Below are 16114 nucleotides of genomic sequence, written 5' to 3'. Positions count from 1 at the left end.
TGAATCTTCATATAAACCATTCCAAAATTGTTGTACCAAGAACCACTCGCTAAGTCCATGGTGAGGACATGAGCGACAAATTCCCTTGAACCACTCCCAAGCTTCATACAAAGATTCTTCATCCCTTTGCTTAAAACCCGTAATTTGAGCTCTTAGCATGTTAGTCTTTTCCGGTGGGTAGAATTTTTTGTAGAAAGCTAGAGCCAACTTCTTCCCAGAATCAATTCCGAGAGTGGCCTTATCAAGGCCCTTCAACCATTGTTTCGCGGTGCCAATTAGAGAAAAAGGAAATAAGACCCATCGAATTTGGTCTTGAGTTACACCGGTTTGAGAAATCGCATCACAATAGTCACAAAAGGTTTCCATATGAGAATGAGGGTCTTCACTAGGCATCCCCCCAAATTGGCTCCTTTCGACTAATTGGATAAAGGCGGATTTGGCAATAAAATTTCCGGTTAGATGTTGTGGTGTGGGAGTACCATTGGGTAGGTTCTCCTCGGTGGGTACGGAGTGTGATGAAAACTTAGGCATTGTAGGTTGATTTTGGGTGGTATTGTGTAATGGGTTTTCCTCACCTTCTCTTGCAAAAGGGTTGATGAACTCAATAGTTGGTTGAATATCTACAACCTCACTAATACCTCTCAAATTCCTCCTAGCAAGTCTCCTATTGGTTGTCAAAGTTCTTTCAATTTCACGATCAAAAGGTAACAAGTCACCTTGTGACCTTCTAGACATGCAAAATATCAAACATCTTGAAAACAATTAGAACAAACCTTGAGGAGTTTTACTTCCCCAAGGCAAAGAAAAGACACAACTAATAACAATATAAAGAAATCTAAATCAAGCTAACACCGTCCCCAACGCGCCATTTTTTTGATCGGTCCGTTTCGTGTTCACAAATAGAAAGATGTGGTCGTTGGGTCACGTCCAAATCAAAACACAATTTATAGCTCCACAAACAACTCTACAATTAGTAAAGAGGCAAGTAAAGGTCGGATCCCAAGGGACGGGAATTGAGATGAGATTTCAATTGAAACTAGTGGTGTCTTAGGGGTGTCACAAATTGGGTTGATGTAGAAGATCACTAACTAAAATAGCAATGAAATTAAACAAGCAAGATGAATTAAAAGGGTTGTAAACAATTTATAAAAAGCATTAGGGTGTCATGGGGTCATAGGGGAATCATGGGAATTGATCATACAAACATGTTCTCAAATTATAAGCAAGCAATTATTGTTGTGATGGATTGAGTTGGGTTATATCTTACAATCCTAGGAAAGTTTGGGTCCCGGGGCCGAATCGATTAGATTGTACAACACCTACAAGTCGACTTAATCTTCCCTACTCAACAACATGCATGGTCTAATGAGACTCGAGTTGGTTTATGTCTTACAAGTCTCATTGAAAAGATAGGTAATGGGTAAAAATGCAAGGATTCATAGGCTCGCATTTCATCAAACATAACATGTGCATGAGTTGAGATCAAAACAAGCAAGCAAATAAAACATGAAAGCATATTAATTTAAGCATGAATCATTCCCCATGTTGGTTTCCCCTAATCACCCATTAACCCTAGCTAAGAGACTACTCACTCATTATCATGTTGATCATGCTAGCAAGGTTGTCAATCATACCAACAAAATGAAACATGATGAATAAATGAAAGTAATTAACAATAATTAAAAAGGGATTAAGAGAATTATACCTACTAATGATTCCAATAATAAAGCAAAGATAAAAGAAGTACTTGATGCTTGATTGAGAGGTTGTCAATCTCCCAATAATAACCCAAATAATCTTCAATTACCCAAAATAAAGGATGAACAAAAGAGAGATTAAGGAAATAAAACTTGTATTAAAACTTGATTAATTGTTGATTACAAAACTAAAGAGAGATTTGATTGATATTAACTACTCTAAGAATTGATAAGAAAAAGATGCTCTTCTAATTAGACTAATGGGGTATTTATAGTGGAAATTAGGGGGATGCATTAGGGTTAACTAAGGGCTAAACTAGTAATTACACTTTTTAGATTGAGCAAGGAGGAGCCGGTATTTTACGAAGGAAGGGCTTCTTTCTTTGTAGCTTGGAGAAGACGAAATTGCGCTGTATAGGAATCCGAGCGGATTAGAGTCGGGACGGGCGGATTCTGGCGATGGAACACGAGCGGATTCAGGTGAATCCGGGCGGATTGGAGTGGCTATGCCCGAGCGTCTTGTGGTGAAACCGCACGGATTGTGCAGATGGTGGACGGCCGGATTGTAGGCAATCCGCACGGATTGTGCCTCAGCAAGATTTCTTCTTCTTTTCTTCCCTTTTCTTCATAAATTCCTTGGGGATTTCCTTGGGGACTCAAGGATCCTTTCTCAACATTGCTCATCTACTATCATATGTACAAAGGCCTTCTAATCTTGTCTCTCCTTGATGCTTGGTCATTGGATTCGATCAATTTAGTCTCGTTTTGCCATGAAAATGCAAGATTCTTACTCCTTTCCTACCAAGGGATCAAAATCTCAAAGAATATGCAAAACAAAGAACTAAAGATAATAAATGACCCAAATATGCACTAAAAAGCATGGGAACAAGGCTAATTCGGGGGCTAAATATGCGCTAATTATGGTCACATCAACCTTGTATCAATTCCATTCTAATTTTACTTCTTGAACCTCGCCGTTTTCTTAACGGTTTAAGAGAATGCTCCCACTCATTTCAAAGAATCTTTACTTAGAGAAGCAAAGTTGAATCTTATGAAGATTACTCTTCAATTCAACCGTTTTAGTCTTAAAACTTTCATTGAAGTGGTTGCGTTATTTTGGTCAATTACGAATTCTTGATAAAACTAATTACCAAAACAATTTATCGCTTCAAGGTACTTAATTCAATTAAGTATATGAAAAATAATCCATTGTAAGTAGATGTGTTAGTCAAGAATCAAAAACCTGTTTGATAATGAATAACTTTTATCTATACTTTTTAATGGATGATTCGAGGTTCTTAGAAGAAAATTCAAATTTGTCTTTAGTTACGATGTTTTAATGGAGAATTGAATCAAAACCGAAATGATATCGTATATGAATTGTGGTAAAGAAATAGAACAATATGATAACGGAATAGTGAAAAACTTAACATTTATCGTTTTAATAATACTTGTAAACAAGTAAAGCATTTACATAGTGACCTCTACCCAAATATGATAAATGATTCCGAGATCCAAATTCATATTAACTTGGGCACGGGATAGCCGATGGAACCCTTATCAATATAACTCGGTGGACTAACTCTTTAATCGATTCTACTTTTAGAACTCTCGGTCGATAAAAATTACTCTAATATTTATCTATAGCCCGGAACACATGCGACTACGGTCACGAATACTTCCGTTGAGCTCAATCCAAATTTCGAATAAATGTGTCCATGATCCAAACCCACATTAACTTGGGCACGGGATAGCCGATGAAACCCTCATCAACATGAATTCGGTGGATAGACATTTATCACCCACTTCCCCTACGTAACAAGGTTTGTACCCCGGGATGGCCGAGTGCACTCCCTCACGAAATAGGTTTTCATGGTTTCTACTCTTTGGTAAGGCTATGTCTCAATTGTTTATTTTAGCGAGAGGTCATGTCAATTTATTATCTATCACGTTTTAAGTGAACTAAGGCGGTGAACTACGATAATTGTAATTGACACGGTCGATAAACTCGATTAAAAGATGATGCATGTTTTAGTTATGGCGATTTAGCGATGCATGCGACATATAAATAAAATGCAAAGCATAAATTAAATCCTAGTATGGCCTTCCTAAAATAGAAAATCTAATTAACTATTACATATTCGGAAACCAACTCCATTGGTCCCTTGAACTTCGGTTGAGGCACGCATCTCGAGGTAACACCGTCTTTAAGTATCGCCTTCTTGAGTGACACCGTCTTCAAGGAACTCCGGAATAAATAAATTACATAACAAATTACATAATTTCCTATTATACATTTGTAATTTAAAATAAAATAAATCTATTAAATTACAAAACGGTGATACGAGATCACAATAAATTACAACCGAATCGATATTCCCATACATTTCGGGTAATACCAATTAAAAAACTAAGGCCATACTAAGTAAAATTACATAATTCAAAAATTACATAAAATAAAATTATGACAATCATAAATAAAATTCAGCATTATAATATGTATGAACATGCCCAATTTTATGCCAAATCGCCTTTAAGAAGCCAATATCGTATATTACACGGTTTTTACGGATTTGCGTGATTCAACGTTTTATAATCACAAAAATTACATAAATTCATATTTATGCATAAGTTAATTACCCTAACCTCTTAGGACTCAAAATTTAGTCTTCACTAATTATTTGACTATAATTAACTTATACTAGGTAGTATCTCGCGCTTCGCGCGACGTGTTTTAAAATTTTATTATTATCATTGAAGAAAAATAATATAATTCATATATAACCTTTAATATTTTTACCTATAAATAAAAATCAATTAATTTTTTTTCTCAAATTTTATTTTTTTAGGTTTAAATTCAGTGCTTTAAAATAAAATACATATAATATTAATTAAAACTAATACTAAGTTATAGTTAATTACGCATGATCAACATTTTACAAAAAAATTGTAACTGGTCAAATATCAAATTAATTAAAATAAAATTTATTCGGATAATGCAACAATCAACATTAAGGTATCAAATTATTTGTTAAAAAATTATTTGTTAAAATTGTAGCTGAGCAAATATCAATTCACATTACGTTATGTTCCAAATCGCTTAAAATATTTGTTCAAAATAATGTGAATATAATTTTATGCAATTTTTAATTTTGTATGTATAACGTTTGATATTTATGTATCAAACATATATGGCCCAAACTAAACTTATTCAAATGTTTTGGTTGTGTCTTACATGTGCTATGTGTCAAACATATCTATAAGAAATTTGCACATTTTATTTATTTAACAACTATATATAACGATGTTTAAGAGTTTACCCATAAATAAAATAGGTTGAACTTTCTCAAATATCATTTTTATAAGATAACATATAAAATATTTAAATAAAAGTAATATCTAGTTAGTCATAACTAATGTTTTATTCTTGACGTATACATCTTTACCTAAAGATATTAGAGGAAAATGTAATGTGTATTCTACTTTTTCATGTTGTTTATATAATAGGGTTTTTCTACATGATACCCTTGTATTTATTCGAATTCTACGTAATACCCCTCGCTTTTCAAAAATACCCGTGGTACCCCTAAATATGATAAAAACATCTTAAAATACCGAAAATGCTCTAATCCGCCTCTTCAAAATGTTTAATTTATCCATTTTTTATTGATTTTTTGGCAATAATTTGTCATGTCATTAACATAAACATCGTCTACTCAATTGTAATTTGTAAACATATTTTCTTTACAAAATCCAACATATTAAAAACGTGATTTTTAGTAGATTGAGTATTTTTAGAACATTTTACTAAATTTAGGGATACCACTTATATTTTCAAAAATAAAGGGGTACCATGTAGAATGCGAAGAAACACGAGTACCACGTAGAAAAACCTTATATAAAATTATATTACTTAATAATCATTACTTTTCTTTTAATTATTCAAACTCACTCGTGATCACTGTATACCTACATACTCGTTATCAGAGTATTTAAAACTCTCAAAATCTCATATGTATTCATTTTGTCGCAATATAATTTTTTCGTTTCCACACTATAAAAACTTATATCTTAGTAGTTTTTTTAAGTTTTGTTTTTAATAAATACAATAACTCTTCAAAAAATATTTTTCTTAATAAAATTAATGGTCTAAGTTGTATAACTTTTTCAAAATATTTTTTTACGTAAATGTAACACATTGTAAGATACTCACTTTAAATCATCTCTACATATCAAAATATGTAAATAAATATAATGAAAATTATACTCGATTGAAAACATTTTTCGCAATGAACGTTTTTATTTAGAATTTAGAATTTTTATCAAAATATTTTTTTAAATTTAGAATCAAATCAACGTAATTATTTAATATAATTTTATAATAAAATTTATTAAATTAATATTAATATTTATCGAGATTTATGCTGCATTTATTATGTGCCTATTAAATGATTAGCTGTAATAAATGCTTGTCATTAAGGCTGTATGAGACACGTGACGTATCCACAGCGTTTCAACCCAGTTTTATATATATATATATATATATATATATATATATATATATATATTACTTAAAATTGTTTATTAATGGACTCAAAATTACAATAAAATGTTATAAACTTCAAATAAATCACAAAAATTTCAAATAAATTCAAAATTTGAAATTTAAACTCATGAACATTCTGGAAAAATACCATGACACTCATAATGTTCAAAAACTTAGGTTAAAAATTTCGAAAGTTATCGGGAAAAACAAAGTTGCGGTTTATCGGATTTATCAATAAAAATCATAAAAACATGAGAAAAATTATATTCATCAACTTTTCAATTATATGATAAAATGCAACATGTGACGTTTTTCCTTAGTCATGAAGTATGTTTTAGCAATTATTCACTAATTAAGTCACTATTTATGCTATTTTTCATCAAAAATCCATAAATCATGCATGAAAACTTCATTATAGCCTATTATTTTACACACATCTTGTAAAATTGCATGTGACAACATACTAAATTTCTATGACCAGATTCGAAATATTTCTCATATTAACCTATTTTTCATTTAAATTCGATTTTTAACATGAAAAATCCATTTTTCGAGCATAAGAACTCCAAAAATTATGAAAATTTCGAGATCATCTAAAAATAATATATGTGAAACCATATCCAAAAACCACTGGAAAATTCGAAGTTTAGCTAATTTTCGTCCAAAAATGACATTTTTATCATAAAAATCACATTTTAATGCCAATATTATATAAAATGAACAATAAAAATCCATAAATTAACCAAAATATCCTAATTACATTTTAGGATCAGAAAATTTAACATGCATAAATTATTTTCGTGATATATCATAATAACACAAATTTACAAGTTTTATATGTTAATCGTATAACTCGGAAAAACTATAACCGATTTGCATGCAAACAACCAAGGCTCTGATACCGATTGTAGGGAATCTATATCTCATGTTACAACATATTCTTATATGTTCTAAATTTATTTAGTCATAAAATAAATTCTAGATCTTATGCATGCAAACTAAAATAAAAGAAGATAAGAAAACATTTTCTCACCATATGAATTTCGGTCAAATGGGCACCAACAAGATCTCCTTCTTGTTAGTTCTTGAGCTTTCCAATATTGGATGAACATACATGACCTCAAAATAGAAGCCCTCCAATTAGTTGCACCCAAGACTATCCCTTAATCCCACAAACTAACATGTACTAGATGTTTGTAATGTAGTTTACCTTAAAATCTATTACTAATACTCATATACTACTTCTAGTATTATTAGTGTTTGATTTAAACAAATTAGATTCACAAAAATGAATTTTGTGAAGAACAAGAGAGAAGTTTTTATGTTTTCTTAGAACATGAGAGAGTGATGAAAAATAGAGGAAAAACTCTCTAATAATGCTCACAAAAACCGGTGGCCTCTAGTGGTAATAGACCATGATTATTTTTCTTTTTGTCTTCACAAGACAAAATAGGTGTAAGTCTTTTGCATTGTTATGTCACTATCATGCAATTTGGACAAATGAATAAGACAAATGGAAAAAGACAAAACATCTCACAATGCCCACCAATTTCGGTTTATGTGTGTAATATGGAGTCCATTTTATTTTTGTCAATTGTACAATTGTATGTCATGTGACATGTGACATGTGACATGTCTTATGTCATGTTTTAATTTAAAATGCATATTTACCAAATTAAATATCATTTACAAATTAAATAAATCATATTTAACAAATTGACTAGTAATATAAAATTACTTTCTCATAAAATGGTCATTTAATTACTAGTTAGTATAATTCACAATATCTTGTAATTATAACTAACTTATCATTCTCATCTTGCGTGTTTCGCAAACACCGATTAATATTAGTAATATAACTTCTTAAATTACTAAATAAAATCTTATTTAATCACATTATAATAAGATGTCACTTTTCTCTCTTATGATAATAATTTGTTCAATTTTAAGGAATTAATTAATCTGTATCGGTATACAATTAATTAACCTTTTCAATTAAGGGAATCGTCCTTTAGGTGTGACCTCAAGGGATCAACTGATCACCACCGTCGCACGACAGTAATGTCAAACTCTAGTTCAACAAATTACTAAAGAGGCACTAAAGAGGAACAAATTTAAGAGCATGTGGCGGAGGCACTAAAGAGGAACAAATTTAAGAGCATGTAATCCTTCACAAATACTAGTTCAACAAATTACTAAGGCTAATAGGATGGCACTAAATCACCTCCAAATGGTGTTAAACTAGACTACTTTCGTCCTCAATTTCCAAATGCTTTCGTCAAGGGCGATCGGATGGTGGTGGAATGATGATCCCTATGATGCTAGTAGCATATGACATGACAAGTCTCGAATTCTCTACAAAAGTAAAGGTCATGGATCGTCCCAAGCTCGACAAAGTGGCTTGACAAAAAGGCTTTTTGGGAATGAAATGCTCAAATCTTTATACACAACGGGTGGATATGACTAGTATTCAAAAATTGACCTCATTCAACTTTCACATTTCAAAAATTTAAGATGGGGTTTGTCCCTTCCGGGCTAGTGTCCTTTGCTTTCGCCAATCGCTTATTAGGCAACCGGTTAACCTCTAGACAATAGCTTTTCGGGGTGATAATCACTCTGTCTCTAGGCGGCCGAATTCACAACCGTGTGGGGGCCCAATTCAATGGATCCCGCTCCAAAGCACATCGAAGTGGTACGCCTCCATCACAACAATTTAAATTTCTCAACATTCAACAATTCATAACATTTGAGGTTTCCTTAGCATTAAATTACTTCCACATGATAAAACTTTAGAAATGAGCACTTCAAACTTATTGATAGAAAATATTTTTGGGTTGCCTTACCACAAGGTCAATCAAGGTCACCTAGACAAGTTAACCAAGTCCACATCGCATCACGGGGTTGGATAGGTGACTCACATGCAAACCCTTCACTAGGCTTTGGGTCATGGATCAAAAGACACTAGTATGACACTATCTAGGGTGTTTTACAACCATTCTAGTAGGCAAAGTCTTAAGTTGAACAAGTATTTGTAATGGCTTAGTTGCTCTTGTCAAGGTTCCTAATTAGGCACTTTTCAAAACTTTTCTAACATGCAACTACATGCTATGATGCAACTAATATAAACATCCTAATGCAACTGATTCTATCAACTAGTATGACATATAAACTAAATGCAAGTCCTATGTTCACATTGTTATACCGCATCAATCAAAATAAAGCCACATAGTCATTAACATAAAGAGGAAAAAGGAGATTGGAAAGATCATACCATGCGGTCTTCATGATCCTCATGTCTCGGATGTGGCGTAGTCGATCAATGTGAACAAGGATAGAACAAACACAATATATACAAGACTATATATACAAAAGGAAATAAACATGTTTTTGGGTTTTCAAATTTTCAAATTTTTATGATTTTCGAAATTTTTCAATTTTTTTGGATTTTTTGAATAAGAGTTAAGTGTTAGAATTCCCATCCCCACACTAATATGGGCATTGTCCTCAATGGCCAAAATGATGGAAATTATGCAAAGATGATGCATGATTTCTATACTAAATGCAATCTATTCTAAGCTACACTACATGATGCATGGTTTTTGTTATGACGGAGAGGATAATTTAGATTACCTCCCGTTGTGTATGCATTAACTTCCCCAAACCGAGTGAGACACTATTGCTAATGTCTTAAGGATGGGTGTAGTTCATGCACACACTATGCAATGCATGAAACTAATTTGTCATTTTGGATTTTAAAAGCGGGAACAATAAAATGAGAACACCTCAATGGTACCGAGGTGTGAGTCCTCTATGGTGCTTAGGACTACTCCAACAATGATCAAGAAAAATAATTAAAATAAAGAGAGAAATAGACAAACCATGAGAGGGTAGGAGCCTCCAAGGCTTGCTAATATTCCATCATATCATCATCATCATCACTTTCCTCATTAGAAGTGGTCTCATTGCCACCTTCCTCTTCATTTGCTTCATCACTTTCTTCTTCATCTTGCTCACCATCTTGCTCACCATCCTCTCCTCCTTCTTCACTTGCTTCTTCACCAATGTTATCATCAACTTCTTCATTACCAACAACCTAATTGTCACCCGAAACAACCCTAGATGCACCCGGAAATAGGACTTCTCTATCCGCCCAACTAGGCAAAGGACATGATGGATCAAGTAGTCCTTGCCTAGCTAAGTGTAAGAGGGGTGGATATTGAGCCAAGTAAGCGTTTTTCCGATCCTCAAAGGTTGCTTGTGCATTGCTTGCATGAGAAGAGTCACATAATCATTTCTTGCTTCAACCCCCTCGGGCTTGAACTCTTCGTACTCAAAAGGGTAAGGTGGTATGACAATGGAAGAGGAGGGCATTTCAAGTTCACCCTTTTGTTGTTGGATAATATACTCGGCCTCTTTAGAAAGGGGAAGTAGATAATTGGTCCGGTGGACACTTAGACGACAAATCTTTGAAGTCAAAGTAAACGATTTAGCTTCACTAGTGAGCCATCCATACTTGGTGTCAAGAGGATTATGGGCAACCCACTTGTACTTGTTTATCATAGTATGCATATCAACAAGATGACCACCCTCCTTTGCTTCATACTTGCTATCCTTGTTGAAGTTAGGATCAAAGTATTTGGCTAGGATAGTGACTAAGCCGCCATTGACAATAACGGTAGTGCCTTTCTTCCCACAATCAATGTTGAGCCATCAATCTACCAAAAGCCTTAAAGAGTTGAAAGGCTTGGTGTGTACTCTCCCAATATTCAAAGCCGATTCAAGAAGAATAAAATCAAGTTTGGTGAAATGGTTGGTATCTTTCCTTGCAATAATGGTGTTTCCTATGATCTTGTGCCATACTCTTATGCCCGGATGGTGGACTAAAAGAGCACGACTCGCATGAAAGTCCTCAAATTTCCTTCCGGAAATTGCCTCCCAAAGAGGGTCGGGGTCATACTTTCCATAATTCTTGAAATAACTCGGTTCATCACTAAGACCCAAAATTTCACCCAATTCCCTAAAGGAAATGCATCTACTAACATTAGCTAGACGAAACTCGAGATTCTCCCTAGACTCAACTTTGGTGACTTTCAAAGAACTCAAAAACTCCAAGGTAAAGGGAGGGGTATGTCAATTCCTTTGTTTCAAACAATTTCTTCAACCCCATTGCTTTGAAAAAGGCTCTAGTTTGCTCAAGGACACCTAATTTATCTAAGGTATCTTCACAAATAAATTTGGTGGATTGAAGTGATTTCCTAGCAAACTTGGCAAAAGTATCTCTATGGGTTTTGGAAATAAAAGTTACCTCCGGATAATGCAAGAGTTGATCGATTTCCGGAGTAGTAGATGTTGTTGCTCCCATAGAAGGTTGTTGTTGTTGTTGCACTTCCAAGTTTGGGGTTGCTACCACCATAGCCAATGCTTTCTTTGCTTGAAGAGCCTTTTGCCTTTGTGAAAGTGTCTTTGGTGCCTTTGATGCCTTTCTTGCTCCCTTAGTCCTTGCCATTGATGAATTAACAAAGAAAAGAACGAAAAATCTTCAATTTGTAGTGTACCCAAATCGATTTAAAGGTGAAAGGCTTTGCCTTTATGAATTCAAAAATCGACTCAAAGGTTGAAGATTTGTGCTTGGTTTTGATTGTTATTGGAAAAGGAGTGATTGATTTGTTGTTAGAAGGATGGTTTGATTTGATTTTGGTGAATGTAGTTGCGGGATTTTGTTTATGTGATGGAGGGGATGAGGGTTTTGATGTTTTTGAGTAGTGTTATGAATGAATGAGTGAATGAAGGTGGGAAGGGTTTTATAAAGACCGAAATTTTCGAATCGGGGCAATCCGTGCGGTTTCGCTCAAGACGGCGGATTCTGCACTTTCTGGGTTGGGAAAAACTCGCCTAAAGACGGGCGTATTCAAGAGAAGACGCTCGGATTCGCTGATACGGGACGGGCGGATTCTCCAGAAGACGGACGGATTCCTTCACAGGGATTTTTCCTTGTTTTCCTCAGCTGAGAAGACGGGTGTCTTCCCTTCAAGACGGGCGTATTTTCAGAGACGGGCGGATTCTTTGTTCGGACGCCGGATTCTCTTACAGTCAAATTTTTTTCAAAATTCAGCTCAGAAGGACGTGCGTCTTCTACCCAGTACGCTCGGATTATCTGAAGACGGGCGGATTCTCCTGAATCCGCTCGGATTCTACCCCTTTGTACCCGGATTCAGTTCCATCCGTGTACAATGCATTTCCCTTACCATTCTTCCATTCTTCTTCATATCTTGTGTTCTTCATTGTGGGGGCATTACTAGGCAAGGATAGCCTAGGCAAATGTCATCCCCACACCAAGGTAAAGCACTACACATCAATTGAAATCGTTAGTCCCTCCCTTACTTCTCTCAAACATGACAATTATCTTGATCAAAGTAAATAAAATAAATCCAAAGATGACAAAAATGCAATACAAGAATTGAAATGCGAGTTAGGGAGTTAGAAATATTTACAAATGGTGGTTTAGGGAGGACTCCACCAAACTCTCATTCTAGATGAGATGTTAAGGGGGCATGTTTAAGGTGTTGTTGATGTTGCTCAACACCTTAAAGAAATAATCAAAAGCTTGTTCATTATCCTTATAAAGCTCTTGAATAGACCTTTGCCCTTGTTGTCGTTCTTGATCAATGGCATTACCAATGTAGGGATTAAAAATCCCTTCAAATTCGTCGTCCCAAAGACCACAAACTTCATTAAGTTGATCATTGAAAATCTCTTGATTTGATGGGGACAACTCTCCCAATTTCTTCTCTTGGCCAATGAGGCCATCCTCTTCTTCTTTGCTTGATTTTGATGAGCTTTGCAAGCTCTCCTTGTCACAATTCACTTGCTCTTTGAATGGAGCATCTTCAATTTTCTTCTTCCATTGGAGTTCCGACTTCTTCCTTTCATCCTTCCGGCTATAATGATCAATCATGAAACACGGTTCATGCAAACGAGGAGCTCTCATAGTCTTGTCAAGATTAAAGGTTATGCTTTCATCTCCCACTTCTAGAGTGAGCTCACCATGTTTCACATCAATCACCGCACCCGCGGTGTGTAGGAAAGGTCTTCCTAGAATGATCGGAATGTTGGAATCTTCCTCCATATCAACAATGACAAAGTCCACCGGGATGAAAAACTTCCCAATTCGCACGGGAACATCTTCCCATATCCCTAATGGTGTCTTCGTCGATCTATCGGCCATTTGGAGCGTGATATTGGTGCATTTAAGCTCTCCCATCCCCAACCTTTTACTTACCGAGTACGGCATGACACTCACACTAGCCCCTAGATCACATAAGGCTTTGTTGATCGTTGTGTCGCCAATGGTACACGGTATTGAGAAGCTTCCCGGATTCTTTAGTTTTGGAGGTGAACTCCCTTGAAGTATTGCACTACTCACCTTAGTGAAGGCGATAGTCTCAAGTTTCCGGATCGACTTCTTCTTTGTGAGGATATCTTTCATGTATTTCGCATAGGCCGGCACATGATTGATTAATTCCGTGAAAGGAATCGAGACTTCCAAATTCTTCACAATTTCCATAAACTTTCCAAGTTGATCATCAAATTTGGGCTTGGCTTGACGACTTGGAAAAGGAAGTCTAATCACAACGGGCTCCTTCTCCTTGACCTTGTCTTCATTTTTCTTTGAACTTTCTTCCTTTGATGATTCTCCATCTTTGGAGTTTTGCACAATTTCTTCCTTATCACTAGCTTCCACAACTTCATCCTCAACTTGCTTCTTCGGTGCTTCATACCTTGTACCACTTCTCAAGTGAATGGCACTAACCGTTTCATGTCTTGGGGGATTACTTTGAGGTGGTAATTGCCTCTTTTGTCTTTGTGAGCTTGAAGATGCTAGTTGAGTCAATTGGGTTTCCAACATCTTGGTGTGAGCTAGGATGTTGTTGATGGTTGTTTCCTTTGCTTGGCTATCTTTTTGCATTTGAGTGAAAAATTCTTGTTGATTCTTTTGCATTTGGAGGACCGCTTTTTGGACATCAAAACCTTGGTCATTTTGGTGATTGTATGGATTTTGATTTTGGTAACCTTGGTTTTGATTGTAAAAGGGTCTTTGATTTTGGTTTCTCATGGGAGGTGGGGTGTATGTTGTTTGAGGGTTTTGAACATTTTGGCTTTTGTATGAGAGATTTGGATGGAATTTGGTGTTTTCATTGTAATAGTTGGAATAAGGGGTACCGCTCTTGTATGCTTGGAAAGCATTCACTTGTTCATTTGTTCCCCTACATTCACTTTGGTCATGTCCCAAAGTTCCACAATTCTCACATATCCCACATGGGATTGATGAAGATGCCGTCATGGCATTAACATGATGCTTTGGTGATTGTGAGACTTCTTCAAGTCTAGCCATAGCTTTTTCAAACTTCAAATTGATTGTGTCAATGTGAGCACTAAGTTGAGCACCCAATTGAGTAACGGAGTCCACTTCATGCTTTCCTCCTCTAGTAGCCTTGCGAGGTCTACTATATTGTGAGTTATGGACCGCCATTTCCTTAATTTTGTTCCATGTTTGATTTTCATCAACTTCGGTGAACATTCCATTTGATCCCATATTGAGAATGTTCCTTGAATCTTCATATAAACCATTCCAAAATTGTTGTACCAAGAACCACTCGCTAAGTCCATGGTGAGGACATGAGCGACAAATTCCCTTGAACCGCTCCCAAGCTTCATACAAAGATTCTTCATCCCTTTGCTTAAAACCCGTAATTTGAGCTCTTAGCATGTTAGTCTTTTCCGGTGGGTAGAATTTTTTGTAGAAAGCTAGAGCCAACTTCTTCCAAGAATCAATTCCGAGAGTGGCCTTATCAAGGCCCTTCAACCATTGTTTCGCGGTGCCAATTAGAGAAAAAGGAAATAAGACCCATCGACTTTGGTCTTGAGTTACACCGGTTTGAGAAATCGCATCACAATAGTCACAAAAGGTTTCCATATGAGAATGAGGGTCTTCACTAGGCATCCCCCCAAATTGGCTCCTTTCGACTAATTGGATAAAGGCGGATTTGGCAATAAAATTTCCGGTTAGATGTTGTGGTGTGGGAGTACCATTGGGTAGGTTCTCCTCGGTGGGTACGGAGTGTGATGAAAACTTAGGCATTGTAGGTTGATTTTGGGTGGTATTGTGTAATGGGTTTTCCTCACCTTCTCTTGCAAAAGGGTTGATGAACTCAATAGTTGGTTGAATATCTACAACCTCACTAATACCTCTCAAATTCCTCCTAGCAAGTCTCCTATTGGTTGTCAAAGTTCTTTCAATTTCACGATCAAAAGGTAACAAGTCACCTTGTGACCTTCTAGACATGCAAAATATCAAACATCTTGAAAACAATTAGAACAAACCTTGAGGAGTTTTACTTCCCCAAGGCAAAGAAAAGACACAACTAATAACAATATAATAAAAATCTAAATCAAGCTAACACCGTCCCCGGCAACGGCGCCATTTTTGATCGGTCCGTTTCGTGTTCACAAATAGAAAGATGTGGTCATTGGGTCACGTCCAAATCAAAACACAATTTATAGCTCCACAAACAACTCTACAATTAGTAAAGAGGCAAGTAAAGGTCGGATCCCAAGGGACGGGAATTGAGATGAGATTTCAATTGAAACTAGTGGTGTCTTAGGGGTGTCACAAATTGGGTTGATGTAGAAGATCACTAACTAAAATAGCAATGAAATTAAACAAGCAAGATGAATTAAAAGGGTTGTAAACAATTGATAAAAAGCACTAGGGTGTCATGGGGTCATAGGGGAATCATGGGAATTGATCATACAAACATGTTCTCAAATTATAAGCAAGCAATTATTGTTGTGATGGATTGAGTTGGGTTAT

At 35.4% G+C, this 16114-nt stretch overlaps 2 non-coding genes across 2 annotated transcripts; both read left to right on the top strand.

Annotated features, from left to right (window-relative positions):
• Positions 1 to 52: 52 nt before the first annotated feature.
• LOC141654293 (small nucleolar RNA R71) lies at positions 53 to 159 on the top strand. Its single transcript, XR_012547854.1, has one exon. It is a non-coding gene; the product is annotated as a small nucleolar RNA R71 (small nucleolar RNA).
• Positions 160 to 14903: 14744 nt separating this feature from the next.
• Positions 14904 to 15010, top strand: LOC141654215 (small nucleolar RNA R71). Its single transcript, XR_012547779.1, has one exon. It is a non-coding gene; the product is annotated as a small nucleolar RNA R71 (small nucleolar RNA).
• Positions 15011 to 16114: the final 1104 nt, after the last annotated feature.

The sequence above is a fragment of the Silene latifolia genome, chromosome 4 (assembly GCF_048544455.1).
Source record: "Silene latifolia isolate original U9 population chromosome 4, ASM4854445v1, whole genome shotgun sequence".
Lineage (NCBI taxonomy): Eukaryota > Viridiplantae > Streptophyta > Magnoliopsida > Caryophyllales > Caryophyllaceae > Silene > Silene latifolia.
Note: the sequence above shows the minus strand (reverse complement) of the source record. Positions and strands in the feature narration are given on the sequence as shown.